This window comes from Giraffa tippelskirchi, chromosome 2 (assembly GCF_054371585.1).
Source record: "Giraffa tippelskirchi isolate mGirTip1 chromosome 2, T2T-mGirTip1v1.2.pri, whole genome shotgun sequence".
NCBI lineage: Eukaryota > Metazoa > Chordata > Mammalia > Artiodactyla > Giraffidae > Giraffa > Giraffa tippelskirchi.
Window position 1 is genome coordinate 119,879,789 of NC_137276.1, and position 25,698 is coordinate 119,905,486.

Below are 25,698 nucleotides of genomic sequence, written 5' to 3' on the forward strand. Positions count from 1 at the left end.
ATTTTTTTTTTTTTTTTTGCTGCACTGGGTTTTCATTGCATTATTTTTGTGTGGGCTTTCTCTAGCTGTGGTGAGTAGAGGCTGCTCTTCATTACGGTACCCAGGCATCTCACTGCAGTGGCTTCTCTTGTCACAGGGCTTAGTTGCCCCATGGCACAAAGAATCTTTCCAGCCCAGGGATCAAACCCATGTCCCCTGCACTAGCAGGTAGATAGTCCTTCCATTGCACCACCATCTTAATAGTAGTATTCTGAATAATGTATTGACTATACACTGAATAAGAATCTGGGATGATCCCTACAGCATAATTTTTTAATCTGTCTAAATTTCACCATGAAAAAAAGAGTATAGGTAGTGCAGAATAGCAAAAACAAAAATTTACAGACAATATGTACCACAAAACTCACTGACAAAGCACCTCCCTGATCCCCAAAAGGTAAGTTGATAGGGACAAACAACCAACAGCTACAAAACCCGAGTAGGATTAACATCTGTACAAGAGAAAACAAGGGAGAGAATCAAGGATCTGACAAATCTGGAAATCCCAAAATACTCATGTACCCCCAGGTACCTGAAGAAATACTCAGGAAATCCCAGGTACTCAGTGGGGAGCTGAGAAAGCCAATTTGAAACTAGAAGAGTTTTCCCCACTCAATTAATGGGTGAGTTCAAAGTTCCTGCAACAGGAAAGGTCTGAAAGAGCTAGAGGTGTCTGGGAAAAAGAAAGGGAATAAGTGAAAGGCTATCTAAAAAGGGGGGTTCCCCGGTTGCCTAGTGGTTAGGATTCCGGGCTTTTGTCGCCATGACCCAGGTTCAGTCCCTTGTTGGGGAAACAAGATTGTGCAAGTCACATGGTGCTGCTAAATAAATAAATAAAGGATAAGGGGAACAGAGCCTGGAGACTTCTGAAAGTAAACCAACAGATTCCTGAACACTACACACAAATGGAAGAGGAAACTCTACAACAATGAAGTTAGAGAAGCCAAGTGGAACTATGTCTATGAGAGATTCAGAAAAACTAATTACATATGAAATTTTTCAACAACAACAAAAATATAAATTTATTTTAGGAAAAATGTAAAAGTCACAGAGTCACACCCTTGTAGAATATAAAAATGCCAGAAAGACAGAGACACAAAATAAGTGAAATCTACAACATATTTCCAAAAAGGCTAAAAGAGTAACATAAATTAGAGCTATAACAACTCAGAACTAAAATGATAGAATGCAGGAAAGTATTAGGTATATTTTATTTTTTCACCCAGGGAAATCTTTTTTTTAATTATTTTTAACTGGAGAATGATTCTTTTAAAATATTATGTTAGTTTCTGCCATACATCAACATAAATCAGGCATAGGTATATATATATCCCCTCGATCTTTTTTTAAAATCATTTTTAATTGAAGGGTATTTGCTTTAAAATATTGTGTTGGTTTCTGCCATACATCAACATTAATCAGCCATAAGTATGCATATGCCCACTCCCCCTTAGGAATGTTTTAAGACATATCAGAAATCAGAATAAATTTAACAGAAGACAAGTGTAGTAATGTTGTGATATAATAAGAAATATATATTTGGTCTTTGTCCCCAGTTCCTCACAAAGAGCTCCTAAAACCTTTGTAAGTTCCTGAGTGACAGGGGTGAGAAGGGATGTTATTCATAATGAGACCCTTTCAACCATACTCAAATTTATGCTAATGAGGTGACTCTTTGTGGACCCCTAGATAACTTTAGGATGGGGCTGGTTGCCAGAGGAAACCACCACATAATAAGAGCGTTAAAACTTTCAGCCCCACTCCTTGACCTCAGCAGAAGAGAGACTGGGGATTGAGTTGACCACCAATGGCTGCTGATTTAATCACTCAAGCTTATACTGTGGAACCTCCACAAAAATCTAAACAAATGAACATCCAGATTTGTGAAAAGGTCCATGTTCCAGGAGGGTGATGCACCACAAACTCCTCAAAGACAGAAGCTCCTGTACTTGGGACCCTTCCAGATCTTGCCTTATGTAACTCTTCATCTGGCTGTTCAGTGTTTCCCTTGGTTCCATAAACCATTACAGAAAATCATTGAATCTGAGGAGGTACTCAGAGAAATCCTCAATTTGTAGCCAAATCAGATAGAAATGTGGATAATCTAGGGACCCACAACTTGAGATTGACAGCAGAAGTGGGAAGCAGTCTTGTGGGACTGAGCCCTTAACCTGTGAGGTCTGCCTAACTCCAGGTAGTTAGTGTCAAAATGAATTAAATTATAAGACACCTGGTTGATGTCCATGGAGAAGTGAAGAATTTTTTGATGTGGAAAACCCATACGTGTGGTCAGAAGTCTTGTGAGTAGAAATAGATTATAGTAGTATCAGTTCAGCTGCTCAGTCGTGTCTGACTCTTTGCGACCCCATGAGCTGCAGCATGCCAGGCCTCCCTATTCAACACCAACTCCCGGAGCCCACTCAAACTCATGTCCATTGAGTCAGTGATGCCACCCAACCATCTCATCCTCTGTCGTCCCTTTCTCCTCCTGCCCTCAATCTTTCCCACCATCAGGGTCTTTTCAAATGATTCAGCTCTAAAGAGTGCATAAATCCAGCAGATAATGCCATAATGGAAACAGAAAATTTAAAGGAAAAAATTATATCAAAAGAAATGAGGAAAGAATGAAAAGGGATTCGAGAGACAGTAACAAGTATAGAAGACAGGCAAAGAAGATCCAACATAATATAACAGAAGTCCCTAATTCAGACAATCAAAGCAAGGAACAGAACCAAAACTAAAAACTATAATTCAAGAACAATTTTAAATGTCAAAAATTAAATATCCAAAGCTTGCAACTACATATATAAAGTCAAAATTAACCCAGAACAAGTAATACCAAAACATATTCTGGTAAAATTTCTAGACTTTAAAAATCTGGGTCTCAAGATTATTTTATGCATATGAAATCTCTAGGAAATCCAAGAAAGAAAGGAAAAAAAAAAAAAAACCACTAGCAAGGGAAGGAGAATCAGGTTTTTTCAGATTTTTCAACAGCCACACATTATGCCAGCAGAATACATGGAAAGAAGGTGAGGCTGAAGAAGGGAGAACTGACTGGAAACAGAACCAGTGGAGTTTACTGATGGATCAGACAGGAATGTGAGAGAAAGAACAGAATCAAGGATGACCTGAGCAACTAGAAGGATGGAGTTGCCATTTGATGATGTTGACTGTGGGAGGAAGAGGTTTGGGGCAGGAAATAAGCTCAATAGTTCATACATATGACATTTTAACTATCTATTAATAATCTATGTGGAGAACTGAGCAGCCAGCCATATGAAGAATCTGGAATTCAAAACTGAGGTCTGGGTTAGAAATAAATATTTTGAAATCATTAGCATATAGAAGCTATTTGAAGTCACGAGACTGGATACAATCAATGAGGGAATGAGTGTAGAGAATATTTCCCTGTTCAAAACCTCACACTGGCTTACCATAAAACCCAACCCTTTCATTATGGCCAGCAAAGCCCTCTGTGTGGCTCCCTCCCATTTCCTATGGCTCACCTCACTCTCTCAGCTCTCTGAGGCCGTAGTGCTGTCCGTAGTGAAATCTCATTCCCAACCAGGGCCTTTGCACTTGCTGTTCCCTAGGACCAGGATCTGCTCCCACCAGCTGTGAACCTGCACACCACATCATTCCACTCTCTGCTTAAATGTCAGCTCCTCAGAGATGTGTTCTGACATCCTATCCAGAATATCTACCTTTCACAGGTATTCCATGGTGGTGCAGTGGTTAAGAATCCACCTTCAAATGCAGGAGACACAGGTTCGATCTCTGGTCAGGGAACTAAGATCCCACATGCCACGGGGCAACTAAGTCTGTGCACCACACCTACTGAGCCCTTGTGCTCTAGAACCTGCATCCTTTAGTCTGCTTTATTTTTCTTCCATTTACAGGTTGCCTATTATAGTTTATTACTGCATTAACAAGTTACCCCAAAACTTAGTGGCTTTGTGTAACTATCTTATTATGCACATGGATTCTATGGGTTGGAATTTGGATAGCGCACAGAGAAGATGGCTTGTCTATGCTCTACAATGTCTGGGGCCTCAATGGGGAAGACTCAAAGGCTGATGGTGACTTAACAACCAGGCTTTAAAATCAACTGAATGCTTCACTAATATATCTGGCATCTGGGCTCAGTCTATCTCAAAGACTGGGACTGTGGACCAGAAGATCTGTGTGTTGTGTGTGTGTTCAGTGACTAAGTCATGTCCGACTCTTTGCAACCCCACGGACAACAGCATGCCAGGCTCCCCTGTTGTCCATTATCTCCCAGAGTTTACTCAAATTCCTGTCCATTGAGTCAGTAATGCTATCTAATAATCTCATCCTCTGCCACCCCTTACCCCTTTTGCCTTCAATCTTTGCCAGCATCAGGATCTTTCCAATGAGTTGGCTCTTCACATCAGGTGGGCAAAGAATTGGAGCTTCAGCTTCAGCATCAATCCTTCCAATGAATATTCAGGATTGATTTCCTTTAGCATTGACTGGTTTGATCTCCTTGCAGTCCAAGGAACTCTTGAGAGTCTTCTCCAGCACCACAGTTCGAAAACATTGATTATTTGGCCCTCAGCCTTCTTTATGGTCTACATGTGTCCACATGGAAGCCATCTCTGTGTGGCTTGGCTTCCTCACATCATGGCAGCCACGGAAGAGTCAGACTTCGCACTTGGTTACAGAGATGCAAAAGCATTTTCCCAGCAAACAAAACAGAGCTATATCACATTTTGTGACCCAGCTTCAGAAGTGGTACAGTGTCACTTATCCCATACCTTCCTGGTTAAAGTAGTCTCAAGTCTGTCAAGAAGAGGGACATAGACTTCATCTCCTAATGGGAAAAGAATCAAAAGAATTTTGAGGCTGGGTACTGCCATATTGTCCGAGATGTATTCTCAGAGCTGAGCTATTCTTCCCAAGCTTGCTACCAGCTGCCTGTTGAAAGAATTGTCTCCTGACTGTTCCTCTGTTGACCTGTGAATATCTTGCTCTATCTCTGCCTACCCCTAGCTATCTGAATTCTCAGCTGCTCCACTATTTATCAAGAAGTCTTTACCGGATATAAGACCCTGACTCCACAAAAAAGAGCACCCAGTGTTTCCCTCTTTACAAGAGGGCTTCTAAATCTGTCAACAGTCCCTCCTCCATGATGGATGTTCCATCTCCAATTTACAACCTGGTCCCTGTTAATCCTCTGAAAATTCTTGTCGGGACTCCTTACAGGGATGAAATGCTTCTCTGAACATTGAAAAAACCACAAAGACACAACAGAAGAGTTATTAAACAAGTTTACAGTGGTTTCTTCACAAGGCCATTTGATTAAAATAATTGGACAGGAAAAATTAATCCCAGACTGAACTTAGTAGTTATTTTCCGAAATGGAAAGAAATGCTTCTCCTTCCATCATCAAAGCCCCTAAAAATGCCACCAAGATTGTTGAATACCACTGCCTTGAAACAGGAAGACAAATGACTGGAAATCCAGCTGCCCCTGGTTTATTCCTATTTACGCCCACAGATTCACCCTTTGGCCTGAGCACACTTGACTCAGAGAAGTGTTACATGTGTCTGAACACCTAGCACTGGATTTGAAACGCTTTGCATGGCAATGACCAACAAGATTTTTGGTTGGTGTAAACCTGAGACTGGGCATGGAATTATGTGAAATAATGAGACAGAAAGAGACAGGGACCACATCCCAGAGGGGGATGGAATGAAGCAAAACAAAGGAAGAGAAGGATCAGACCCAAACCCAGACCTCACACATAGGCTAGGACATGGCTTGGGTTGTCTGGAAGCAGTTCCCAGACAGAAACCTCAGTGTGATGAATCAGTTTCCTTGGACATTGAGGGGATAAAGAGTCCACTGTAGAGACAGAGCATATTTATCCAAGGAATGGCTGTGAGAATTGGGCATGGGCAGGAGGCGGGGCATGGAGTGTGGAGTATGCGGTGGGGGAAAGCCACCATGAATCCTCAGTCTAGACACTGAGCCCATAACGCCCAGGGAGAAGCAAACTATCTTTAAAAAAAAAAGGGTGTGTTTGGGAGAAGCCAGTTAAGACTGGCTCTGAAATGGCTGGTGGTGATACCAGAATCCGATTTTGCAGATAAGTCTTTAAAAATCAGAGTGGAGAAAATAGAGATGAATTTAAGACAGATATTAATAGGAGCACAAGTCTTCTTTTCTAGCCTGTAAATCACATTCCATTGTAAACAATGCCATAAAAAATGTCTCAACTCTAAATAGCAAAAATTTCCAAGTATTAGAAAAAGGTTCCCTTATGTGCTGCTGCTGCTGCTGCTAAGTCACTTCAGTCGTGTCCGACTCTGTGCGACCCCATAGACGGCAGCCCACCAGGCTCCCCCGTCCCTGGGATTCTCCAGGCAAAAACACTGGAGTGGGTTGCCATTTCCTTCTCCAATGCGTGAAAGTGAAAAGTGAAAGTGAAGTCACTCAGTCGTGTCTGACCCTTAGCGACCCCATGGCCTGCAGCCTACCAGGCTCCTCCGACCATGGGATTTTCCAGGCAAGAGGACTGGAGTGGGGTGCCATTGCCTTCTCCATCCCTTATGTGAAGCAACACAATTACATTAAGCACAAAAGCAATGTTTAGACAACCTTTCATAATTCAGGACTATTGTCAGTCACAAGGGTGTTGAGAACAATAATGTGCATTCCACACCCAGACAAATCCCACCACGAGACCAGCAGAGACCTACATTATACACTTTGGAAAAAATGGCACTTTTCCTCTTTTACCACTGCTCAAAAGAAGGTCCAAATTCTTTTGTGACCAGCCCTACAAATACCTGATAAATTCCAGATTGCTCTTAGCTGCAGGACCCAGGGCTCTAGGCTACTTTTAAGTGTCTCTGTACTGAAGAAATAACAGCAACTCATATTTGTGTCATTTTTTTGTGCTTAATAGGCATTTTTACATATATTATCTCAGCTGAGTCTCACAAAAACCATGTGAGATCAGTGTGGCATATACATGCCCTTAGCCCAAAGCCCTTCTGTCTCTCCTTGGAGACAGGGAGGCATTAGGAAGGAATGAAAACAGTCTCCCACCCTGACCTTACTGTGCACCAGGGCCTTCTCATCCTCCAAGAAAATAAACAAGCTTTTATAGTCCCAGGAGGTAGGTGCCTCTTTGGTGGGCAGTGGGCACCATACAACATGCTTTTGTTGTGAGACACATAGAAAAGGGAGGGAGATAGGGTGGAGAAAGGGGAGTCAGTCACTAGGTTTGGGGGACCAGAGATAGTTGAGGATCCTGGAAGTTCTGAAGGTAGTGCAGGGGGACAAGAAGCAGCATGAAGTCAAGTGTCTGAGGCATGTTCTAGTGGTCATCCTAAAGGAAATCAGTCCTGAATATTCATTGGAAGGACTGATGCTGAAGCTGAAGCTCCAATACTCTGGCCACCTGATATGAAGAACTAACTCATTAGAGAAAACCCTGATGCTGGGAAAGATTGAAGGCAAGAGAAGGAGGAGACAACAGAGGATGAGATAGTTGGATGGCATGCCTGACTCAATGGACAAGAGTTTGAGCAAGCTCTGAGAGTTGGAGATGGACAGGGAAGCCTGGTGTGCTGCATCCATGGAGTCACAAAGAGTTGGACGCAACTGAGTGACTGAACTGAACTGAACTGAACCAGTGGCCAGGCGAGATCAAAGAGCCAAGCTCAGCTCTGAGAGGCGAAGGCAGTCGGCACTAGTAGGAACCCCACCAGGATGGAGTTTGAGACCCCTTGCCTTCCCCTGAGCTGGATCAACTTCCTCCAGGGACTTCCAGTTCCCCCACCTCAGTGCCAAATTGCTCAGCTATCTAAAACATCCCATAGGCATTTGTAAGCCCTAATGGGACCTGGGAACCCCAGCAAGGATGGAGAAGGAACGCTCAGTCTTATTCTTCAGGGCCAGGTGGGCACACTTGAGACCACTATAAGCCAAGGAGAGATGGGAGTGGACATCACGTTTCCACTGTATTTATTGATATTACCATCATCACCACCATCACCATCAATATTTGCCCATCCTTTCTGGTAAGTCATTAAGGCCCAGTGAAGCCAAAGGACTTGCCAGGATCTCATAGCTAGTGAGTAACAACACATTACTCTGACTCTAAGGCCCTGATTACTTTATTAAACCTGCTCTAATGGTAAATAACCCCAACCACTCACTGTATGCACTTGTCAAATGAGGGGAGGCCCTGGGAATTCCCTGGTGGCACAGTGGTTAGGACTCGGCGTTGTTACTGCTGGGGCACAAGTATGATTCCTGGTAGGGGGACTGAGGGGTTTCCCAGGTGGTGCTAATGGTAAAGAACACACCTGCCGATGCAGGAGATGTAAGAGATGCGGGTGTGATCTCTGGGCAGGAAGATCTCCTGGAGGAGGATACAAAAACCCACTCCAGCATTCTTGCCTGGAGAATCCCATGGACTCAGGAGCCTGTCGGGCTACGGTCCTTAGGGTCTCAAAGAGTTGGACATGACTGAGCGACTTAGCACACACACAGGGGAACTAAGATCCTACAAGCCAAATCGCATAACAACAAAAAAAAATGAGGTCGGCCCTATGTTCTCCCTATCACTGGCTGCCCTGGCCCCATGGTTCTAGCCCTGGGGCCCTGACTTGGAGGAGATGTCTCTTGCAGAATGACAACTATCACGCTCTTGGCTTTCTCTCTATAGTGTTTCCTTTGTCCCTGTCCTGGGCCTGCTTTATAAGGTGCGGGCTCAGTAGCTCAGTCATGTCCAACTCTTTGTGACCCCATGGGCCTTAGCCCCCCAGGCTCCTGTATCCATGGAGTCTTCCAGGCAAGAATATGCTGGAGTGGGTTGCCATTTCCTCCTCCAGTGATCGAACCCGCACCTCTTGTGTCTCCTGCATTAACAGGCAGATACTTTATCACTGAGCCACCTTTGCATAATGAAGCCCTTTTTAATACTGAAAAAAAAAAAAAGTGAAACCTTGGCTTGGAAAGAATCCCAGACAGACCCAGCGGACACAGTTCCCTGGAAGCTGGGAGCATTTCCGCTCAGACCCAGGTGCAGTCACCCAGGACGTGCTCTGGAGGGGCTATTTTGTGACCAGACAGAAGAGCCCTCTTCTCTACTATGCCTGTGAAAGTAGCAGCTGTGCTGTGTTCTTCTGTCCAGGAAACTAGCAAACGACTCAGAGAAAATTCCCAAGAAAAGCAACAAAGATGATTAATGAGCTAGACGAGCAAGTGAGGGCCTTGGCGGATCACACTGGCAGAGCCGGGTGGGTACCGCTCAAGGGAGAAGGAGCCGGCCCCAAAGAGAGAGGAAATAGTCAGCGATGGCCCCAGGGAGTAGTAGTTCTATAAGCATCATGGGAATTAAATGGAAAGGAAAGGAGGATGTCTGCTGAATATCAGGAACAAATTCCTCACACGGGGCACCCCCAGAGCGGGGATGGAAAGCATATTGCTTTGGTTGCGTCATGGAAGGCCAAGACGGAGATTTGGGCCAGGCTGGCAAAGCCCCAGAGAAATGGAGAGCCCCAGAAGAGCAGCACCTGGATACTCCAGGTAGGGAGCTGGCTAAGAGGCCCTCCTGCAGCTCCCTGCCTCCAGGCCCCTCCACTGCTCCTGAGTCAGCTCCCTTCAGGGGCCAGCGCTCCTGCAGCTCACGCCCCTGGATGGTCACTGAGATTTATGTAACCACTGCCTCCCCAACAAAGACAGGGGATCTTGGGAGCAAGTCTTCCTTTCTTGATGCACTGAAGTCACTGGAACCCATTAGTGAAGTTTTATCCCCGTCGGTAAATCACCACCTTAGTCATGCAACGTAACTCTCCAACAACTGGGGAGGTTGGTTTTTAATTCTCTTAGAGGAAGAAGCAGAGATGCAAACACTGGCCTGAAAGCCGCCTTTGTTCCTATTGTCCTTGTGCACAAGCACCTCCCAGCCTCTCCTCTCCTGCAGGAGGCGTCCCCAGGCCAGAGGGCTCTCTGGGGCATTGCAGTCAAAGGGGAAGAAGGGGTGCGGAGGGACCTGGACCCGCTAATCACCTGGGTCCAGCTGCAGAGTATTTTTGCAGCAGCCTCTGACCCCAGACTGGAGAAGGAAATGGCAACCCACTCCAGTATTCTGGCCTGGAGAATCCCATGGACAGAAGAACCTGGTGGGCCACAGTCCATGGGGTAGCAAAGAGTCAGACATGACTGAGCGACTAAGTATGCACACAGGCTGACCCCGGATACTCTGCTCCCTCCTCTTACACACACATTTCCACTTACATACTCATTTCCACAGCCCCAGCTTCCAGCTGTGGTCTTTTCTCACCATCAGCCTCGGAAATGTCTGCTCTGCAGGACCCAACCTCGGGCAGGTGATTTCATCTGTGACTTCACATTCTCCCTGAGCAGCCCAGAGGAAAGACACTCCAGTAAGAGCCTTGGGTTGGGTCTCACTGAACCAGTTTGTGTCAACATGCTCAGCCCTTACTGGGTTCAGGGGATCAGGCTGAGTGGCCAGTTCTGGACACTCTGGTTACCCTAGCACCTGAGGAAAGGTGATACTGTTAGAGGTGATACAGAAGAATGGGATAGATACAGAGGAGATCAAAACAGTCAAGGACTAACCAATGGCCTTGGTAAAAAACTGCCAGGTACAATGTTGGACACAGGCTGGCCAATGCTGAAGAGGCGATGGTGAAAGGGGAACCCTTCTTTGCTGTTGGTGGTATGTTAACTGGTAATGGCCACTAGAGAGACTAGAATGGAGATGGTTTTAAAAGGTAAAGATCATACTGAGCTACCATATGATCCTGAAGTCCTGCAACTGGGCATATGTCTGAAGAAAACCAGAATTCAAAAAGACACAGGCACCTAAATGTGCACTGCAGCAATATTTACAATAGCTGAGACACAGGAGCAACCAAAAAGTCCATCAACAGATGAATGGGTAAAGAAGTGGTACATGTACACAATGGAATATTACTCAGCCATGGGAAAAAAATGAAATAATGTCACTTGCAGTAATGTAGATGGATCTAGAGATAACTTCTCCTGACTTTTCCTCAGCCCCTTCCCTCAAAACCATACCCTCTCCCATCATCCTATTATCGTCCAGTTCCTACCTGTCCTTCTCCACCAAACCATCTCTGACCTCCATGGTAAGAGAGAAGAGACCCTCCTTTGCATTCTGGCTCTGTCCTGGGATGTCCATGACTTGTCTCATTACCAACTTACTTGTCTGTCTGCCCCATGAGACTGACTTTCTTGAGGGTAAGACCATGTCACAGTATTTATTGCATAATAAATGCTCAATACACAAGTATAAAGGAAAACAGGCTCTTTGGGAAATGAAAGAAATAATCTCATATGAAGTCCACTGATTATTTTCCATGAATTATAGGAAAATGAATACATTAATGACTGCCTAACTTGAGTTTCAAAACAAGGTTTTCAGTAGAGATCTGTTTATGATAACCAACTGCAAAGAAGGATTATTCCAAAGTCTATTTGATTGCAGCTCTGATATACTATTCCTTTAACTTCTTACTCAACTGGCACATTTTTAAAAATAACAGTAAAAGGAGACTTCCCTGGTGATCCAGTGGCTAAAACCCTGCACTCCCAAAGCAGGGAGCCTGGGTTCAATCCCTTGTCAGGAAATGAGACCCCACATGCCACAAGCAAAGATTCTGCATGCTGCAATGAAGATCAAGATCCCATGTGCCACAACTAAGACCCGGGGCAATAAATAAATAAATAAATATTTTTAATTAAAAAATAAAATTAAAATAACAGTAATAAATAGTTTGGGATTGGTGTGAAGATTAAATTGATCACATCAGGTTTCACCCTATTTGGATGCTAATATTTTTAGCAATTATTTGAAAAGAAAATGTTAAGCAAATGAAAGTATGTTTTAAAATGTGTCTCCAAATAACAGACTTCAAGGGAGGTCTCTTGCATGCTGGGTGCCAACTCAATTCTATCATATTAGTTTGGAAGGAACCCCTGAACACACACACACATACAGGCACACACTTGCATGCACACATGCACACATCCCTACCCAATCCACCACCATCCCTTTATTTTCATGCTTTCGATCCAACAAATATTGTTTACAAGCTTCTTAGATATCAAAACTTGTGTCCTGGTTTCTCCATTCAGCATTTAAGGAAAATGGTTGGGCTGAATCATGTTTCCCCAAACTTCATATGTTGAAATCCTAAGCCAAAGCATCTCAAAATATGATTATATTTGGAGTAGGGTCTTCAGAGACATAATTAAGTTATAAGGTCATGAGAGCTGGCCCTAATATACTATGAGCCATGTCCTTAAAAGAAGAGGAGGACACAGACATCACAGAGGGAAAGCAATGTGAGGACACAGAGAGACGACGGCCATCGGCCAGCCAAGGAGAGAGGCCCCAGAAGAAACCAAACCCGCAGATACCCTGATTTTGGACTTCTGTCCTCCTGAACTGGGAGACAATTAATTTCTGTTGTCTAAGCCACTATCTGGTATTCTGTTCAGGCAGTGAGCAGACTGACACAGTTGTGCTCACGAAGACAAGGATTCGCTTATGTGCACCTGGGGTCAGTGGCCACAGGGAAGTCTTCCTCCAGCTGAAAATGCCCACCCATCTGCCTCAATCAGCATGGCTATAACAGAATGCTACACACCAAGGGGCTTACATATTTATTTCTCATAGTTCTAGAGGCTGGACCTTTCCATGATCAGGATACCAGCATGGTCACATTCTGGTGAGGGCTCTCTTCCTGGCTTACAGACAGCCACCTTCTCTCTGTGTCTTTACATGACAAAGTGAACTATCTCTCTAGTGACACAAGGACATTTCTTGTATGGACACTAATCCCATCATGATGACTCTACCCTCAAGACCAAATCACTTCAATCCCTCTGCTGGGCATACACACTGAGGAAACCAGAATTAAAAGAGACATGTGTACCCCAATGTTCATCACAGCACTGTTTATAATAGCCAGGACATGGAAGCAACCTAGATGTCCATCAGCAGACGAGTGGATAAGGAAGCTGTGGTACATATACACAATGGAATATTACTCAGCCATTAAAAAGAATGCATTTGAATCAGTTCTATTGAGATGGATGAAACTGGAGCCCATTATACAGAGTGAAGTAAGCCAGAAAGAAAAACACCAATACAGTATACTAATGCATATATATGGAATTTGAAAGATGGTAACGATAACCCTATATGCGAGACAGAAAAAGAGACACAGATGCATAGAACAGTCTTATGGACTCTGTGGGAGAAGGTGAGGGTGGGGCGATCTGAGAGAATAGCATTGAAACATGTATATTATCATATGTGGAACAGAACGCCAGTCCAGGTTCAATGCATGAGACAAGTGCTCACAGCTGGTGCAATAGGATGACCCAGAGGGATGGGATGGGGAGGGAGGTGGGAGGGGGGTTCAGGATGGGGAACACATGTACACCCATGGCTGATTCATGTCAATGTATGGCAAAAACCACTACAATATTGTAAAGTAATTAGCCTCCAACTAAAATAAATAAATTAATAAAAAATTAAAAAAAGACCAAATCACCTCCCCAAAGCCCCATTTCCTAATATGATCACACTGAGAGTTAGGGTTTCATTGTATGAATTGCGGGGAGGGCACAAACATTCAGTCCATATAACACCAGCTGACCTCTAAAACTTGAAATTCTTTTAAAAGGAAGCCAGCCTTTAACGTCACAGTTAAACATAGGACTTAAATACAAATGAACCTACACAAGGTAATGACTGTCTCTGAATATCAAGGAGCAAAAGTCCAGTGGGAGGGCTTGCTTGTGAAGAGGAGCGTGTAGAAGGAAGGGGAGGCAGGAGGCCCAGAGTACAGAACTGCAGGACCCCTGGGGACGAGTGAAGTTCTTCTTGCTTCACAGATGTCTCCAACTCCATTTAAAGATGCAGACCCAATGACATGTAATCAGTAAAGAAATTTTTCAGATAGAGGGAAAGGATATTGGAAGGCAACTTGGAATATCAAAAATGAAGGGAAAGCAACAGAAATGGTAAATATCTGGATAAATAAACTAGACTTTTTTTCTTCTTGAAATTATACTGATGGTTGAAAGCAAATATTTAATACTTTTGCATTCCAATGTACATTAGGTGTTTGACTCCACTTATACAAGATACCTAGAACAGTCAAAGTCATAGAGTCAGAAGGTGCACTGGTAGATGCCAGGGGACAGGAGGTGAGTGGCGTGCAGGGAGAGATGTGGAGCTAGTGTTTAATGGGGACAGAGGTTCAATTTAGGAAGGTGAAAATTTGGGGAGATAGATGATGGTAAAAGTTGCACAACAGTACTTAGTGCCACTAAACTGTACAGTTAACTATGGTTAAAATAGCATGTTTTATATTATGTGACTTTTACCACAGTAAAAGCATATTTAAAAATTATAATATTTTTGTTAATTGTTTTCTGGTTGTTTTGTAGTTTTCTTTCATTCCTTTCTTCTTCTTTTGCTCTTTTCTCTCATAATTTGATAGCCATCTTTTGTGTTACATTGGATTCCTTCCTCTTTGTGTGTGTGTGTGTGTGTGTATATATATAATATAGGTTTTAGTTTGGGGTTATTATGAGGTGTATATATATCAACATGTTTTTTATTATCTTGGTTTTCCCAAGTGCTACTGGCAAAGAATTCACCTGCCAAAGCAGGAGATGCAAGGGACGTGGGTTCGATCCCTGAGTCGGGAAGTTTCCCTGGAAAAGGAAATGGCAAACCACTCCAGTATTCTTGCCTGGAGAATCCCATGGACAGAGGAGCCTGGCAGGGCTACAGTCCACAGGGTCTCAAAGAGTTGGACACGACTGAGCACACACACATTATGTAATTATTTTATGTTGATAACCTCTTAAATTCGAATGCATGCTAACAACCCTGCATTTTTACTCCCCCACCACATGTTTTATGTTTCTGACATCACACTTGTGTACCCCTTAACTACTTATTGTAAGTAGGAGTGATTTTGACTACTTTTGTCTTTTAACCTTCCCACTAGCTTTATGAGTGGTTGATCTACCACTCTTACTGTATACTTGCCTTTACCAAAGAGATATTTCCTTTCATAATTTTCACACTTCTAGTTGTATCTTCTCTGCTTAGAGAAATCTCTTTAACATTTCTTGAAAAGCCGGATTAGAGGTGCTGAACTCTTTTAGCTTTTGCTTGTCTGTAGAACTCTTTATCTCTCCTTCAAATCTGAATAACAGGCTTGCCAGGTAGGCTATTCTTGGTTGTAGCTTTTTCCCTCTCGTCATTTTGAATATTGTGCCACTTCTTTCTGGCCTGCAAGGTTTCTGCTGAAATGTTAACTTGCAGTCTTAGGGAAGTTCCCTTGTATGTAACTAGTTGCTTTTTCCTTGAAAGAAAAGAGTCTCTATTTTTAACTGTTGCCCTTTGGTTTTTTTTGGTTTTTTTTGGCCACACTGCATGGCATGGCAGGGCTTCCCTGGTGGTTCAGACAGTAAAGAATCCGTCTGCAATGTGGGAGACCCAGGTTCGATCCCTGGGTTGGGAAGATTCCCTGGGTTGGGAAGATTCCCTGGAGGAGAGCATGGCAACCCACTCCAGTATTCTTGCCTGGAGAATCCCCATGGACAGAGGAGCCTGGCAGGCTACAGTCCATGGGGTTGCAAAAAGGGACTAAGCACAGCATGATGTGCAGGATCTTAAGTTCCCCAACCGGAGATCAAACTCATGCCCCCTGCAGTGGAAGCTCAGGGTCTTAACCACTGCACCTGCAGGGAAGTCCCAATTGTTGCCATTTTAAATCATTATCATTCTTGATGTGGACCTCTTGATCGGGACTCTCTCTGCTTCCTGGGCGTCAATGTCTGTTTCCTTTCCCAGATTAGGCACGTTTTCAGCTCTTATTCTTCAAATAATTTCTCTGTCCCTTTCTCTCTTCTCCTGGGACCCTTATCATGGGAATGTTAGTATGTTGGATGTAGTCCCAGAGGTCTCTTAAATTCTTTTTCATTTTTCTGTTGAGCTTGGGTGATTTCTACCACTCTGCTGAGTGTGACCAGGTCCCAGGGCAGCTGGCTGTGTAGCTCACTGTTGATGCCAGTCCACTGGTGGGCAGGGCTAGGTCCCAGAGCAACTGCCTATGGAGTCCTGGCGGCAGAGGGAGTTGTCTGAGACTGGTTTCAGCCTGTTGGGTGATGAGGTTGGGTCCCAGGAGGGCTGGCAGTAGAGCCTGGGGATCTCAGTACTAGTACCAGCTCATTGGTGAGCAGGCTCACATCCTGGGCCTGCTGGTGGGTAGGGCTGGGTCCCCATACAGCTGACCTCTTGACCTAAGAGGTCTCAGAATTGGTAATTGGTGCTACTCAACTAGAGGAAAGATAAGCCTCTGGTGCTAATAGGCTAGAGGGAAGTGTGTATGTATGTGTGTTAAGATAAAGCTGTGTCTGACTCTTTGCAACCCCATGGACTGTAGCCCTCCAGGCTCCTTTGTTCATGGGATTCCCCAGGCAAGAATACTGGAGTGGGTTACCATTTCCTTCTCCAGGGGATCTTCCCAACCCAGGGATCGAACCCGGGTCCCCTGCATTGCAGGTGGACTCTTTACCATCGGAGTCACCAAGGAAGCCCAATAGGCAAGTGGGAGGACTCCAAAATGGTGTTTGCCAGAGCCAGTTTCCTTGTGGTAGAACAAGCTCCCCAGAATGGATGCTGCCAGCACTTGTCCCCCAGGGGAGTCCTAGTTGCCTCCTGACTCTACAGGAGGTTCTCCAAGGTGGTCTGACCTAGGCTCATCTCAAATTACTGTCTCTGTGCTGGGTTTTGGAGCATGAGAGATTTTGCATGTGCCCTTTAAGAGTGAGTTTCTGTTTCCCACAGCCCTCCACCTCTCCTGTACTCATGCTCCACTGGCCTTCAAAGCCAGATGTTCTGGGGGCTTGTCTGCCCAGTGCAAGACCCCTGGGCTGGGGATGCTGATGTGAGGCTCAGACCCCTTGCTCCTCAGGGAGAACCTCTGCAATTGTGATGATCCTCCCATTTGTGGGTCACCCACCCAGGACATGGGTCTTGACTATATTGCATCTCCTACCCCTCTTGTTGTGGTTCCTTCTTTATATTTTTAGTTGTGGAAAATATTTTCTGCTAGTCTACAGGTCATTCTCATCAATAGTTGCTCTGTAAACAGTTGTAATTTTGGTGTGTGTGTGGGAGGATATGAGCTTAGGGTCTGCCATCTTTGTCACTCCCTTCTAAAATTACTAACTTCTGCTCATAAACCTTTAAGATGGAAATAACAAGCTACACACAGAGAAGGTGGATAGAGCCTTGTCATAATGTGATAAGCAGGGCCTAAAAAATTCAACTGCATAAAGTGCAGGATTGCATTTTTGCAACAATTGTGAAAAAATATTTGTGAAAAAATTTTCAATCAGTATTTCAGTTATTGTTTGAAAAAAATGAGGAAAATGTATTTATGAGTTGTGTAGGAAATAGACATTTAAATGCTGACCTAGAAAATCCCAAACGATAAAGAACAGTTGTTTCCAAATGCCATTCCTCTCTCAACAGAGGGAAAGAAATTTAACCCACTCCTGTTTGTATGCCCAACCAAAATGGGAAATATTTTTCAAGAAGAGGGAAAAAGAGCATTTTTAGACAATTCAAATAAAGCAGACTCTCAGTCACTTCAGAAAGAAGTAAAATGATCCTAGAAGAGGAAGATCTGAATGCAAGAATAAATGAACAACAAAAACATACATGGGTAAATCTAAATAAAAAGGGATGGTGTAAAACAATGACAATTATGTTCAATTTGTGCGGTTAAAGTAAAACAAGTCAGAACTAAAATACCTGACAATAATACCACATACATCTGGAGAGAACGATGGGAATTTAGGTGTTCTAAGGTTTCACATTATTCCAGAGGAAGGAAAAGATAATAATTAACTTCGCATGTTAAACATATAAGATTAACTACAAACACAATAGAAATAAGAAATATAGCATCCAAACCTGCATGGGAAAATAAGTGGAATAAGAAAAAATATTCATTCAATCAAAAAAAAGGTCAAGCAATATAGAAAAATCAAAGAAAAATGCAAGGCAAACATGAATCACAAAAGGATGGTAAAAAATAATTCTAAAATTATAATTACAATAAATAAAAACAACTAAACGGTAGTAAAGTAATGCTCAAAATTCTCCAAGCTAGGCTTCAGCAATACATGAACCGTGAACTTCCAGATGTTCAAGCTGGTTTTAGAAAAGGCAGAGAAGCCAGAGATCAAATTGCCAACATCCGCTGGATCATCGAAAAAGCAAGAGAGTTTCAGAAAAACATCTATTTCTGCTTTATTGACTATGCCAAAGCCTTTGACTGTGTGGATCACAATAAACTGTGGAAAATTCTGAAAGAGATGGGAATACCAGACCATCTGATCTGTCTCTTGAGAAACCTGTATGGAGGTCAGGAAGCAACAGTTAGAACTGGACACGGAACAACAGACTGGTTCCAAATAGGAAAAGGAGTACGTCAGGGCTGTATATTGTCACCCTGCTTATTTAACTTATATACAGAGTACATCATGAGAAACGCTGGGCTGGAAGAAACACAAGCTGGAATCAAGATTGCCGGGAGAAATATCAATAACCTCAGATATGCAGATGACACCACCCTTATGGCAGAAAGTGAAGAAGAACTAAAGAGCCTCTTGATGAAAGTGAAAGAGGAGAGTGAAAAAGTTGGCTTAAAGCTCAACATTCAGAAAACTAAGATCATGGCATCTGGTCCCATCACTTCATGGGAAATAGATGGGGAAACAGTGGAAACAGTGTCAGACTTTATTTTGGGGGGCTCCAAAATCACTGCTGATAGTGATAGCAGCCATGAAATTAAAAGACGCTTACTCCTTGGAAGGAAGGTAAAGACCAACCTAGATAGCATATTAAAAAGCAGAGACATTACTTTGCCAACAAAGGTCCGTCTAGTCAAGGCTATGGTTTTTCCAGTGGTCGTGTATGGATGTGAGAGTTGGACGGTGAAGAAAGCTGAGCACCGAAGAATTGATGCTTTTGAACTGTGGTGTTGGAGAAGACTCTTGAGAGTCCCTTGGACTGCAAGGAGATCCAACCAGTCCATCCTAAAGGAGATCAGTCCTGGGTGTTCATTGGAAGGACTGATGTTGAAGCTGAAACTCCAATACTTTGGCCACCTGGTGCGAAGAGTTGACTCATTGGAAAAGACCCTAATGCTGGGTAGGATTGGGGGCAGGAGGAGAAGGGGACGACAGAGGATGAGATGGTTGGATGGCATTACCGACTCGATGGACATGGGTTTGGGTAAACTCTGGGAGTTGATGATGGACAGGGAGGCCTGACGTGCTGCGATTCATGGGGTTGCAAAGAGTCGCACACGACTGAGCGACTGAACTGAACTGAACTGAAATGCTCCCGTTAAATGACAAAGATTGTCTGATTGAGTAGTAGAAACTGAATTCAGCCTTATGATGTTTAAGAGAGATACAACTGAAATATAATAATACCGAAAGAGTGAAAATAGATAGAATGCAATATTCCAGGCATGCCTAATATAGGCTAAAGTATTAATAATTAATATGAATTAAAATAGACTTTAAGGCCAAAAAATAATTGCTAGAGATAGATTCAGTACATAAAGATAAAAGGTGCAGATCTGAATTTGTAACTAGTTAACAACAGAAACTCAAAATGTATAAAGGAAAAATGGAATGAACTATAACAAGAAAGAGACAAAACCACCAACACAGTAGGAAGGTTTAGCTCATCCTTTCATAGAATAAAAAAGTGAGAAGTCAGAAAACGTAACATATATTTTAACAGCACAATTAACAAGCTTGATTTAAAGGATCTGTAAAGAAAACCTATACATAACAACTACATATTACACAATTTTTCAAGCACATATGACATTTATGAAAATCTATGACATACTCAGCCATAGAGCCAATTTCAACAAATTATAACAGTTTAATATTTTACAAACCATATTCTTTAACTAGAATGCAATAAAGTTAAAAATCAATAATAAAAAGATAAATAGAAAACTTAAAATATTTAGAAGTTCTTCAAAATAACTCATAGATCAAAAAAGAAATCAAAACTGGGATTAGGAGATATTTCCGGTCAAACTAGAATATAAACACCATATAGAAATATAAGGCATTTTGCAAGACACAGCTAAAATGCTTAAATAGAAATTTGTAGTTTTAAATGCTTACAATTAGGAAAGAAGGCAGAAAAACTAAGTTTGCAATTTAGGAAAAAAAAGAGTTAAAAATAAACCCTAAGAAAAAGAAAAAGATAATAAAGAGAAGTTAATGAAATAAAAAACAAATTACAATAGGATTTTAAAAGCTGATAGTTGGGTTTTATAAAGATTAATAAAATTGACAAACTTAAGAAAGAAAGGATACAAATAAAAAGATTAAGAATGAAAAGTGATGAAGTTGCTAGGGGCTTGGGCAGGGGAGAAGTGTGGTAATAAATAGGCAGAATATAGAGGATTTGTAGAGCAGTGAAAATACTCTGTGGGTTAATGTAATGATGGATACATTTGTCAAAACACATAGAAGGGACAACATCAAGAGTGAATTGTAAACTACAGACTTCGGGTGGCAATGATGCCATGCGGGTTCAACTATAACAAACCTACCACTGTGGTGAGGGATGTTGATAAGAAGGGAGGCTGTGCATATGTGGGGAGAGTGGGTATATAGGAACCCTTTGTTCTTTTGGCTCAATTTTGCTGTGAACCTAAAACTGCTCTAAAAAATAATAAAGTTTGTTATTTTTAAAGTGGCAATTACAATGTTGTATAGGAAAAATAGGTTAATAAGAAAACAGTGAAAAAATAAATGCCAGTAAGTTTGTAAATGAATGCATTTCCAACTTACCAAACTGACCCTTGAGGGCGAAAGGCGTTAATAGTTCAGTAACCACTAATGACATTGAACTGAGTAGGTAAAACTCTTCTCCCAGTTGAAAACTAGGCCCAGATAGTTTCACCAGCAAGTTCTACCAAAGTTTTAACTTTTTCTACCAAGGAACCAGTTCTATTCCAGAGTATAGATAAAGAAGGAAGAGCCCTCACCTTCTTTTATTAAGCTATCATAGCCTTGATTGTAAAATTTGATTATAAAACTGCATCAGTGAAAGCCCCAGCAGGAAATAAGATGATTTGGGGAGGACTTATTTACAACGTGTGGTTGAAGGAAAACAACAAGGCTTTTGTCCCTGGGATAGGAAACAGGGAAGAGACGTTACCAGAACCCCAAAAGATAGTGAAGTAGAGTGGGCCACTTTGAGACGACCTTCTATCAAAGGATGCAACCAGTCTGTAGTGACCTCACTTTCCTGCCCCACCTCCTGCCAGGGCTCTCCTTTGGCCCAGCCCAACTGTAAACCAGAGAGTTACTGAAGACACTCATATCCTCATACCTTGCAGTCCCACTTGGCAGTGAGCCCATCTGCAAAGGCAAACAGAAAATCTCCAAATCACAGGCCAAACTTGCTCAAGAATTTCAATTTTAAATCTTTTTTTTTAAAAAATAGCAAATTAGGGACTTCCCTGATAGTCCAGTTGCTAAGACTCCACATTCCCAATGAAGGGGTCCTAGGATCAACCACTGGTAGGGAACTAGATCCTACGTGCCACAGCTAAAGATCCCACATGCTGCAACAAAGATTGAATATCCTCTGTGCCACAACTAAGCTCCAGGACAGCCAAAAAATAAATATTTAAAACAAATAAGTAAATGAAAAATAAAATTAGCAAATTAAATCTAACAATGTATGAAAATTCTAACATAGGCTAACCAAGATGGATTTAAATTAAAAATGCAAGTTTGGTTTAACTTTAGAAAACAAATTAAAGTAGTTCACTGTATTAGCAAATTAAGGAGGAGAAATCTTGATTATCTCTATAGATGCAGAAAAAGTATTATTTAAAATTCAGTATCTGTTCATGATTTTAAAATAGAAGTATTCTCAGCAAACTACAAATAGAAGGGACATCCTTAACCTAATACAGTATATTTACAAAAAACCTACAGCAGACACAAGAAACTAAAATGTTAAAGGCTTTACCTCTGAGACTAGGAATAAGACAAAGATGCCTGATAACTCCACTTGCTTGGGAAATGTTAGACAACACAATAAGGCAAGAAAAAGAAATAAAAGGCAAGAGGCTTAGAAAGGAAGCCTTTCTGTTATTATTTACAGATGATATGGTTTCTACAGAAGCATCTCGCTAAATAATTTACATTTAAGTTACTACAATTAATGAGTATAAGTATAATAAGAATCCTAGACACAACATCTAAAAATAAAAGCCAGTTGTGTTTTTATACACCAGCAAAAAAGAAAAGGCAGTTTTTTAAAATTCCAAAAGTATGAAAAAATAAAATGCTTAGAAGTATGAAATTAAAAGATGTATAAGCCTTTAGGGAAGAAAATTCTAAGACTTTATTGAAAGATATTAAAGAATTAAACAAATGAAGAGAGGTGTCATGTCCCTGAATTAGGAGAATCAATACTGCAAATTTTTTTTCCTGAATTAGTCCACAGGGACCCCAGATTCAAAGAACTATAGGCAGAGAGGCTCAACAGGGAACTTCTGAAAAACCCAAGAAAGCAACCACAACAGACAGTCAGCTTTCATCTTTTCTTAAGGAGCCAATTTTTAGGTGATTTTTAAAGTGCTTTTTGTCTAAGGTGCCAGATGTTTCTCTAACACAGTCCTCTATTTCCCCTTGATCTGTGCCTTTCATTCTACATTGAGCCTTTGTCCATGTGTATCCCATCTACAGTTTACAAAGTATACAGGCAAAGCAGATAGGATTAGTCCAAGACTGCTCCAACTGGGGGCAGCTGGGGCCAGGGGCCAGAAGAAAAGGAAGAAAGAGGTTTATACACCAGAAATTTTGGTGTATGAAGTCTGCTAGGGCTGCAATAACCGAGTACCACAGACTAGGTGGCTTAAACAATAGACATTCATTTTCTCACAGTTCTGGAGGCTGGATGTCTGAGATCAAGAGGTCAGCACAATTGGTTCTTTCTGAGACCTCTCTCCTTGGCTTATAGATGGCCACCTTCTCCCTGTGTCTTCACACGGTTTCCCTCTGTGTCTTTGTCCTAATCTCTTCTTCTTCTTATAAGGACATCATTAATGTTGGATTAGGGCCCAGCACAAGGACCTTATTTTACCTTAATCACCTCTTTAAAAGCTCCATCTCCAAATACAGTTACATTCAGAGTTGCTGGGGTTAGGGTGTCAACGTATGAATTTGGGGGATCCAATTCAGTACATACCAGCAGCTTTCAGGCATGATTTTCAAGTAATCCTCCCAGTGAAGCTATGAGGCCAACATTCCTTTCTCACTCATATATGATAAAACCGAGGCCCAAGAAGATTAGGTAAACTGGCCAAGGTCACACAACTAGTCAATGGCAGAGAAATGAGTCAAACCAGGTCTGACTGCCCCCAGGCCTGTGGCCGTTGCACCACACTGCCCACTGGGACCAGGTGGCTACAAGTCACGAGGGCTAGAGACGGCGGTATATTATAAGCTGGCACTAAAAATACTGCACAGAGGGTCACATGCCCATGTGTAGTCAGCCCTAAACTTTCCTTCTCATACCCCTGTCCAGTGCCCTATGTGTTTCCTTTCTCCCTAGGTCAGCCCTCATATTTATTTTTTACTTGACTGTGACTATGGGCAGGAATTGCAGAGATTCCCTCTTCCTAGGAAGGAGTGGGCCTCTATGGAAAAGGTGGGTCTATAAGGGGCAGAGAAGGATGCTCAGCATCAGAGAGGCCTGTCTCTGACTTGGGGCTGCTGTGGGGAGCAGCTTGGAGGCTGAAGCAAGGAATCAGGAGAAAACCTGTGGAATTCTGCTGTGAGTAGGAATGGAGTTGTATGGCCTTACCCCCTTTCTTCTCAGGAATTCAATCCCAATCCGGTCTACAGTGGCAGAGTCCAGAGGTTCCCAAGTGTTATGAGCTGATTTGTGCCCCCCAACATTGATAGATTGATGCCTTAACACCTGGCAGGTCAGAAAATGATTCTAGTTGAAAATGGGATCTTTAAGGAGGTAATTTGGGCTGATTCATGTTGATGTATGGCAGAAACTAACACAATATTGTAAAGCAGTTATCTTTCAATTAGAAATAAATAAATTTTTTTAGAAAAAAGTAATTTAGGTTAAATGAGGTCATTAAGGTAGACCCTAATCCCATATGAACAGTGTCTTTATAAGAAGAGATTAGAGGACTTGCCTGGTGGTCCAGTAGCTAAGACTGCTTCCAGTGCAGGGGGACTGGGTTCAATCCTTGGCTAGAGAGCCAGATCCTACATGTAACAACTAAAGGATCCCATGTGCTGCAACTAGGACCTGGTACAGCCAAATGAACAGATAAAAATAAATATTAAGAAAGAAGAGGTTAGGACACAGACGCACACAGAGGGAAGATCGTATGTGGACGGAGGAAGGAGACGGCCATCTGCCAACCAAGGAGAGAGGCCTCAGAAGAAAGCAGCCCAGCTGACTCCTTGATCTCAAACTTCCAGCCTCCGGAGTTGTGAGACAATGAATTTCCACAGTTGAAGCCCACCCAGCCTGTGGTACTTTGTCCTGGCCGCCCAGGCAGACTAAGGTACCAGGTAACAGGTCTCATAACACTGGTGAAAGCTTGGCTACCAAATTTTTGGCTACCCTAATCTTCCTCAGTTCCCCCCAGGATTTTCCAAAGAGATGCACTTGCTCAGAACAGACCCTCCTCTGAGAATCAAGAATAAGGTTAGCTGGGAGAGAATATGAAAAGACTCAAATTCTCTACCATCATCAGTGGGGGTGGGGGGGCAGGGCGAGGGGTTCAGTGGTAAAAGAAGAGAAAGGAGAAAGAAATATTTAGTAATTTTAAAAAAAGTCACGCTAAGCAATCCTTGAGCAAGCTTGACTTTTGCTGTCTTTGTCATTTTGAACAATATCTTTTTTTTTTTCTTTTTGGCCTCACCGGACAGCATGTGGGATCTTAGTTCCCCGACTACGGATTGAACCTCCACCTCCTGGAGTGGAAGCAGAGTCTTAACCACTGAACTTCAAAGGAAGTCTCTGAACAATATCTTCAGGGATCTCTGTCACCTCTTCTTCTATTAATTGCAGTTTTCCCAGGTACCTCTGTGAACCAACTGGTTTCATGTTAACCAGCCAACCCCAGTCTTTAGGAATTTAGCCCAGGACTTCTGATTTTCCATCCCCTATTCTAGCAGCCAAGAGGCAAGCTGCTTGTCCTCACTGCTAAGGTGGAAGAAGGCCATAAAAGTATTTATGACCTGAACATTCCAGAACCTTCCAAACACATCTGTTCCACTGTCTCCCCTAAAAGCTGGACCCACTTTCTGAGAGCTGAGAAGTACATTTTCTTCCGGACCAGCTTGTCCATCTCAGCTTAGTTCACACAAACATGAAACCCTTATCAAATGACAATCTGCTAACCCACAGAATAGGAAATTTCTAGCTCAGCACAATGGTCGCAAGTTGGAAACCCAAAGATGGAAGTGGCCTATGTCATTTGTCACCGGAGTTCC

General features: G+C 42.5%; 1 long non-coding RNA gene across 1 annotated transcript; it reads right to left on the bottom strand.

The window, feature by feature from the left end:
* Positions 1 to 25,409, bottom strand: LOC145539131 (uncharacterized). Its single transcript, XR_014077589.1, has 3 exons — positions 25,125 to 25,409; positions 24,387 to 24,502; positions 1 to 4,876 (listed from the first exon to the last, which is right to left on the bottom strand). It is a non-coding gene; the product is annotated as an uncharacterized LOC145539131 (long non-coding RNA).
* Between the last annotated feature and the right edge of the window lie 289 nt (positions 25,410 to 25,698).